Below are 8,733 nucleotides of genomic sequence, written 5' to 3' on the forward strand. Positions count from 1 at the left end.
TTTCTTGTTATATGGTTGATTTTATTTGCTTTGTTCTGTTGAATGACAACTTCTGGTCTGAACATGTAATCCTACATCAGTAGTGAACAGAAAGTACTGCTAATTCCAATAATGGGGGTATCATTGGCTTCTGGCTCTCTATGCTGAGACTGAAGTTTTTTTGTTATTACCATTTTCTGAGATCATACACTATTGTTTTTACAGGTTAATTGTCTTATAAAATAACATTTTGGGGTAAAGTATTAAAGCAGTGTCATCAATCAGAAGGCTAGAATTTTATGTGTTTCCAGAAATAGGGGATTCTTTTCCAGGCAAGAAGACAAAGGAATAATCATTCTGTAAAAGTCAGTTTAATGTGTTTGCACACTTGCCTGATCCATAGAATGAGCTAAATCATCAGTCACCTTAACACTTCAAAACTCATTGATACAGTTCAGTTAATATTGAAGGCAAAACTAGATGAACTCTATGAATTAATGGCAGAGTTCATGATTATGTGCCATTGGATACATTTTCTGCAGGAATCTTCTTGTAATTCTAGCTCTAGGCTACTCCTAACTTCCAGCTGACTACATTCACTAGTTAGGGTTTTGCACTACTACACAGTCCCCTGTGCCTGTCTGTGCTGTCAAGTAGAGAATAATCCATAGAATAAGCAAGCATTATTTCACTTTGCAACCTTCTGGATTTCTGTTTCTGTTTGCTTTGATTTCTGTGGGCTTGACTCCTAACAATGTTTTTGAGACCAAATTAAACAGCTGCCCTGATCCCCAAAACGTGAAGCAACATACTAAAGGTCTCAGAACTAGGAGATTCAAACTAAGCTTATAGTTATTTTTAGTAAGCTATTGATATAAAACCACAGATTCCTAAACTTTAATTCCAAGATCTTAGGTTATCCTAGCTCACTGAACCTCTTGTTTCTGTAGCATGTGTGCTCCCTGCTTTCCAGCTTCATTTTGCCCAGATTCCTTGGACCTGAGCCTGTTTGTCATCCTTGGGTCACTTGTCACGTCTCCAGATTTGGAAGGCTTTGAGGAGGAGGTGATTCTATCCCTCCATTCGTTCACCAAGTACTTACAGGCCATTGCTGAAATTTGAGAACACGAAAATACATAGGACATGGCCGATAACATTGATAGGTTGAGTAGGGATGAGCCCAAATAAAACATGTTAGAGAATAAGGTATTGTATCAGACAAGATTCTCCAGAGAAACATAATAATTAAGACATATGTATTGAGAGATTTATTTGACAGAAATCACTCATGCAATTGGGACTGGAAAGTCAAGGTAGCAGGTTGGAAATACAGGTAGGGTTTCTATGTTGCAGTCTTGAGACAAAATTCTGCTTTTGGGAAACCTCAGTTTTTCTCCTAAAGCTTTCATCTAATTGGATGAATCCTTGCATTATTGAGGGAACTCTCTTTTACTTATAGTTGACATAATTTTATATAAATGCATAAATAAAACATGATGATTTTATGACATGAGTACACTTAATATAGCCTGGAATTTCCAGCTACACATTTTATATGTTTGTTAGCTCTCTCGGTCTATAATGGCTTTGGTGATAGAGGTGAAAAATAACTTGGGTGTTTTGGAAAGGGGAAAAAATCAGGTAGCCTTTTTCAGTGTCCTTAACTCAGCTTTATTGAAGCACGAAGCGATATGTGTGCCAGCTCCCTGCCAGCTTCCACAATTCACAGTGCAAAGAGCTTTTTTTCTGTACAAGATGACTGGTAAGAGCAGCAAAACCCATCAGGTCACTTTGACCTGGCTCTCAGCCTCCTTAAGCACATCCCACAGACAAGAAAACACCTTAGCTCAACCCTTAGTCATCTCTTTCTGATACCACCAATTTTAGTATAGCCCTTTTAAAAACTACTATTTAAAAACTGACAAGTTTTTTTTTTTTTTTTAACTCCATAGGATGCATATTATGGGAACTTCCTACTTCATTTGTCAGTGGTCCATCAGTGACCTTTAAGTCATACATAAGGATAGTCCATATATATTCTTTAAGAGTGAGTCTAATGCTGATCCCCAAACCATTCCATAATAAAGACATTAATTAAATAGGTATAAACAAACCACAAATCAGCAGTCCTTCATTTATTCAGTCTCAACTTCATGTAAAAATACCCACAAAGACTACAATATTTCAGCAAGCTAAAGAGATCTTGTGACAATCCATTTGGAATTTCTAACTCCAGTGTCAATCATGTGATTTACTGAACCAAATTAGCTACAGGATAGGTAGGAAAAATTTCAACTTAGTCACTGCCTTTAGCAAGGGCATACCCTTATTGCCTAGAAATCATCTGAGCTAGCTGGAATTGACATCTATGCTTACTCCACAATATCCTTCAGTTCCATGCTTTCACAGGCATTTGGAAACTACAGGATTCAATTTTCAATGCAGCTGCAGATGAAGGAAGAAGGAGAAATTTGCACCCTTGGATATTGCCATATTTGGTATCTGAAATATCCCCCAGAGATCCATGTTTTAAAGTTTTTGTCTCCAGCTTGGTGCTATTGGGAGGTGGTGGAACCTTTAAGAGTTGGGGCTTAGTGGGAAGTTTTAGGTCACAGGGGATGTGTCCTCAAAGCGGATTATGGGACCCTGATTGCTTCTTTTTCTTTCACATTCCTTTGCCATGCAGTATGGCCATGATGCACTGCCTCACACAGGCCCCAAAGCAACAGAGCCTACCAACCATGGACTGAAACCTACTAAACCATGAACCAAAATAAACCTTTTCCCTTTATAAACTGATTATCAGGTATTTTTCCAGTAATAGAAAGCTGACTAACAGATCTGCATTACCACCAAGAAAGCATTGCATGTGGATGGAGAGTAGAGGATCCCTAGGTTGTGGCAGACACTAGAAAGAGTATAACACTTGTATAAAGAACATTTGTCTGATTTAAGCAAAACCAGATTACCCAAGAACTGAATCAGAAGATGCTCATGTGTTAGTCTAGCAGGCACTAAAATTGATACAAGGTATATGAGGCCACCTCACTATAGGAAAAGGTCTGAAAGGAACTAATCTCCCTTAATTGACAGAGAGGAGGATCACAGTTGTATAATTGCTAAGAGCATGGGTTAGAGAGACAGAGACCTGGCTTTAATTCTTAGCTCTATTACTAACCAGCTGTGAAATCCTATGAAAATTACTTAAATCATTTGAAGCCTCAATTTCCTAGCATATAACATGGGGTAGGAGGTTGAGATTGTATGAATTCAATAAGAAAATTACTATGTAGTACTTAGCACTCTATCTTATACAAGCAAGTGTTTAATTTAATCTTTCATTTTTATTAGTCATAAAGAGTAAGTTGAGAAAAGTGGGAGGAATGAAGAGGGGAATGTTGTGAAATATGCAAAGAAAAAGGAACTCCAACTACAAATTCCCAAAAGAGGTACAAATGAGCATAATTATAGAAAGCTTACTTGGTCGTGTGGCTAAACTTGATAACACTTGAAAATGTAGAGGAACAAGAGATGAAGAAAATATACCATAGGACAAACAAAAACCAGATGAAAAATGCAACCTTAAAATTATAGGTGTGCCCCAAAAAATCCCAGAAAAATGGAAGAAATACTAATTCAAGAAAACTTTCCTGAACTTAACAAAAGAGTTTTGTATCACTGATACTATTAATTATTTCCACGCAAAAGACTACTAGTAATAAGACGTATTCTTTAAATCTTTTAAATTTTGCATAATTAGATTTAGAAAATAAATACAGAAAAATTATTATTTACAGTTGTGTTATTCAAAACCTGGAAAAAGGCAAGAGGACAAATAGAAAAACTATTAAGGAGTTCAGAGAATGTAATAAATGTATAAACATTAATATACAATAGAAATGATCCATTAGAGAACATAATGGAAAAAGGTCTCATTCATAGCTGTAATACTACAATTACTAATTTTAAAAGCAATGAAATGTAAGTAATCAAATTTACAAAAGAAAAATAGAACCTTTAGAATGAAAACCATAACATTCTCTTGGGGGACATAAAGGAATTCTCAAAAGATTCTTGCCTGGGGAGGCTGAGGCAGGAGGATGGCAAATCTGAGGCCAGCCTCAGCAACTTAGCAAGACCCTGTGTAAAAATAAAAGATAAAAAATGGACTGGGGACCTAGTTCAGTAGTAAAAGCACCTCTGGGTTTAATCCACAGTACAACTAAAACAACAACTATAAAATCTTGGTTAGATTCATGAAAACATTCTCCCTTCAAAGTCACACATAACAAAATCTCATTAGGAATTTTCAGAAACTCCACAAAATATTTTTTAAAGTTTTAAGGGGAAAAAGACAGTCAGAAAAATTCAGAAATGAAAATTAGGACTAGTCTCAGCAGGTAGGAAAATTTTTCCTGAGTTAGAGTTACTAGAGTCTCATGACCCCAAGTGTAAGTAGATCAGTGGAACATAAGTCTAAAAACACTTCCCACACTCCAGGGTGATAAGAATGGGTTTCCAATGAGGTCATTCAATAAGTGAATTGGCTACTCAGTAGGAAAAACAAAACAAAACAAAGCTAGTGTATGACTTCACCTTTCAAAATTTAAATATAATAAATAAAAAGATATAGTAGAATATTTTCCTAAATTCGAGAGACAAAAGACCTCTTATAATAACCATTACTCAAAACCCCAAAGAATAAAGGAAACATCAAAATGGGAAAAGTGGGAAAAGTGGAAAAAGATCTCCAATAATAAACATTATTAATGTCTTTAAACCTAAATATGTGGATCTCCTTTGATCTACTACTTATCATATAGGAATTTATCCTGAAGAAATAGAAATGTCTGCAAGGATGTGTCAAAATGATATTCATTGCAGCATTGCTTATCATAGTAAAATATTGGAAACAACATCAATTTTCATCAATTGAGTGATTAAAATGCTACTACATTGATATAATGTAATACAATATAGCTATTATGATAAGGTAGATCCATAGTTCCTAACATGGGGACGTGGTCAAGGCATACTATTTAGAATATTAATTTAAGAAGCAGGTATAGAACTTTGGTAGTATACTTCCACTTCTATATAACTGTTCGTTTATGTAGGTCAAAAGATGCCCTGTAGATATTTATCAAAATATTTTGTATTAGTTTGTGGCTTAAAAATATTTCCCCCAATACTTCTACTTTTCAAGAATTTTCAAATATTATTTTCTACTAAGTTATTTCTCTGAATCAAGTCAGTGGCTAAATTCTATTTGAGAGAAATTCTTTCTTAGATAACAAATATTAATTGGATTAAGAGCTTAACAACAATAATAAAAATAAATGACTGACTCCCAGGGTTGGTGGTGCATACCTGTAATCCTAGTTACCCAGGAAACTGAAGCAGGAGGAGTCCAAGTTTGAGGCCACCCTGGTCAACTTAGCAAGATACAGTTTTAAAATTTAAAAAGTCTGTGGGTATAGCTCTGTAGTAGAAGAGCACCCCTAGGCTCAATTGCCAGTACCACTAAGCAAATAGGTGAATAAATGAATAAATAAATAAGTCTAAATCTCAAAATACTTACATTCATCTTATCCTCTGTAATTATATCTCTGCAGATTTATAATTAGTTTTTACCTGTACTGATAATTTATGGATATTCTTCAGACGTACTCTGAAAAAAATTATAGCATATTTGTATTACATCTACACTAAATGGATCAGAATTATTTCTTTATTTTATTATTGTTTTTGAAATATTAAATTATCCTTCAAAAAGACTCCATTTTATTTTAAATAGATAACATATTTTTCTGGTGATAAGAACTATCTAATGTTAGGAAAAAAAATTGTGTTCACATTTCCAGTTAATGAACTATCAGAGTTCACTTGTGGGTAATATAAAACCCAAGATGAACTTTGGTTTATCAATTTGTTTGGGATGTTTATTTTGATTGTAGCTCACATTTGAAATCCAATTGTAAACATCATTTTTAATCAAAGCCCTTTTAGTAGGTGTGACCAATGCATGTTAACAAAACTGAAACCATGTATTATTTGGTGAAATATTATTTTGCTCAAGAATTAACACTGTAATTCTGTTTCACATTTTATCCATGTAATTTGAGTTTTTACATATCCTGCGGTTCCTTTTATCTGAGAGTAGGTTTTGCGTTTATTAGCTGGTTTCACTTAGTCTTGTTTATAGGCCTATTACTATAGCTTCTAAGTGCTTCTCAGAATATGTTCCTTTTATGTCTATCAAACTACATTTCCACATAAATGGGAACTCTTAAGTTGCTGGAATTCTTTGCCTCTTTATTGTAAGCCTGCTGGTTAACCAAATAAGGAACACTATTTTCCTGAGTTTTATTCTACCCAATGGTAGGTAAGTTCTCTAGATTTTTTTTTCATTACAATGAAAAAAATAATAACTTTATTCACACTTACAAATGTATTTGCATCCTTTTGTCCTATTCTCTGATTTCTTTGAAAGTAACGACTGTTCTTACTAGGCATAATTTCTCCGAATCCCACTGTTTTGGCCTCTTCATGAACTTTGCCTTATTGGTTATCCTGAATCCTGTGTCTTCATCCTCTCCCTGAAAATACAAACATCTCAATTCCTTTCCCATCTTAACTTCTAGAATATCATTCCTGAAACCCCTGAACCCTTCTCACCTTCTTTTGCAAACATATCTTCCCCTCACCTCTTAATTGTTGATGTGGTCTATTTTCTAATATCCCCCCCCCCCACCTGGCTGACATCTGAACCCAGGCCTCAGCTGTGTGTTGATGATCCTCAAACCTTTATTTCCACCCTATTCTGTGATCTAAGGTACATGTATGAGACTGACACTGGTCATCACCTGGATATTCCACAAACTTCTCAAAATCAATGTCCTAAATTAAACTCTGCCCCATAACAAACCTGTTCATCCTCCTGTATTTTCTATGTCAGTGGATGAAGACAACTTGTATGTAGATAGTCAAGCCTAACAGCCTTCTCAATTCTTCCCCCTCCCAAGTCCCCAGTACAGACTGGGGCACCCAATAGAAAGCAGCAACACTCAAGTTCTTGCAAGACCTTAGCAGCTACAAGACCAGGGGGTGTTGTCTTGGTCTCTAGACAGCTCTGGGCTCCACAAAAACACTTGGGGAAGAATTTTCAAGGATCCATGTACCCTGAAGCAGACACTAGAGTCAATAAAATAGCAAAATTTACACCATTATTATTACTGTGACCTAATTTTCCCTACCCCCAAGTTCCTAGGAGGTGAGAACTAGGAAAATATAGGCTGCACCCGTTTCAGAAGTAATTAGAGTGAGGGAACAGCAGCTTCCAGAACAGAGGTACTTAAAATCATTGCCCTAGTCCTTTTTTGACTGCTACAACCTAATACATCAGACAGCTTGACTTATAAGCAACATAAAGATGTTTCTAATAGTTCTGGAGGCTGAGAATGTGAAGATCAAGGTGCCAGCATATTCAGCATCAGGTGAGGACACACTTTGCGGTTCACAGCTGATGCCTTCTTACTACGTTCTCCTGTGGGTAAGAGGAGAGTACCACTCTGGGCACTCAGGACTCAATCACCCCCAGAGGCTCCACCTCTTTTTATTACCTACTAGCATTACCTAGGGGGCTAGGATTTTAATATATGAATTTCGGGGTTTGGGGAAGGCCCAAGATAGCTGTACTTAGGTTCTCTTGTCAAGACATCCTGCTAACTACTTTTTAATATGTAGTCAATGTCATAAACACCCTGTTTCAGAATATGTACTTGAGGTCATATATACCTGCTTGTGATATGTGCTCGTTTTTGCACTGGACCTTCTTTGTTGACCAGCACATGGAAAAGCCTGTGAAAGACTCAGAGGGCTGCTGCCACCTTCAAATAAAGCACATCTACTACCCCAACTGCAACTTACATCTTCTTTCACCTGGCAGGATCCTGAATCTGTTTCCCAGGGTCTGGGCTCCTGAAGGATGTGGGGGGTGGGCGACACAAACATTCAGACCATAGTGATGCAGGCACAGGAACTTTGACTTGGTTACAATATAGACAAAGACAAGTCAGGTGAGAGAACGTAGAGGTGAGGTTTTCATTAGGGCTTCCGCTTGAGGAGGGAGACAGCACTAACAGGAGCTTGTCAGTCTGGCTACCTGAACAAAGGCGGAGAGCTTTATTTATGTGAAAGGCTGTTTGCAAGGGGCTAAGGTCAGCAGGTCAGCTTGGGGATGAATGTTAGTTTTCCTTACAGATACTGCATCCTGTATAAATACCTCTGTCGTGTGATAAGGGTGAGTTGCTGTAGCTGTTAAGAAAACATGTAGGTGGGAAATGGAAGAGAACACATATTGCAGCAAGTAGCAAGTTAAAGGCCCTGGGAATTTGCCGTTTTGATGGCTCCTCAACAGTTTTTTTTCTTTATGTTATTTATCCTGGAAGAGCAAAAGCTTCCTGGACCTAGTGATGCACCTGGTCTCTGAGGCTGATAAGGCTGTTTGAAGGGGATGCATTAGGCACATACTGAGCTTTTAGTAGCTAACAATTTATGAATTAGGGTGGAAGAGCAGAGGAAAAAAAAAAAAAAAACTTATACTATCTTTTACTAGCCATCAGGTCATGAACTAAATAAAGCCCAGGAATGCCCTTGACCTTCATCCCTTTGGTGGTCTCTGTCTCAATAGCAATTATTTTTTTCCTGATATTAATTATACTGACTTTTTGACCTCTTTCAGTCTTTCTATTT

Source organism: Sciurus carolinensis, chromosome 1, assembly GCF_902686445.1.
Source record: "Sciurus carolinensis chromosome 1, mSciCar1.2, whole genome shotgun sequence".
Lineage (NCBI taxonomy): Eukaryota > Metazoa > Chordata > Mammalia > Rodentia > Sciuridae > Sciurus > Sciurus carolinensis.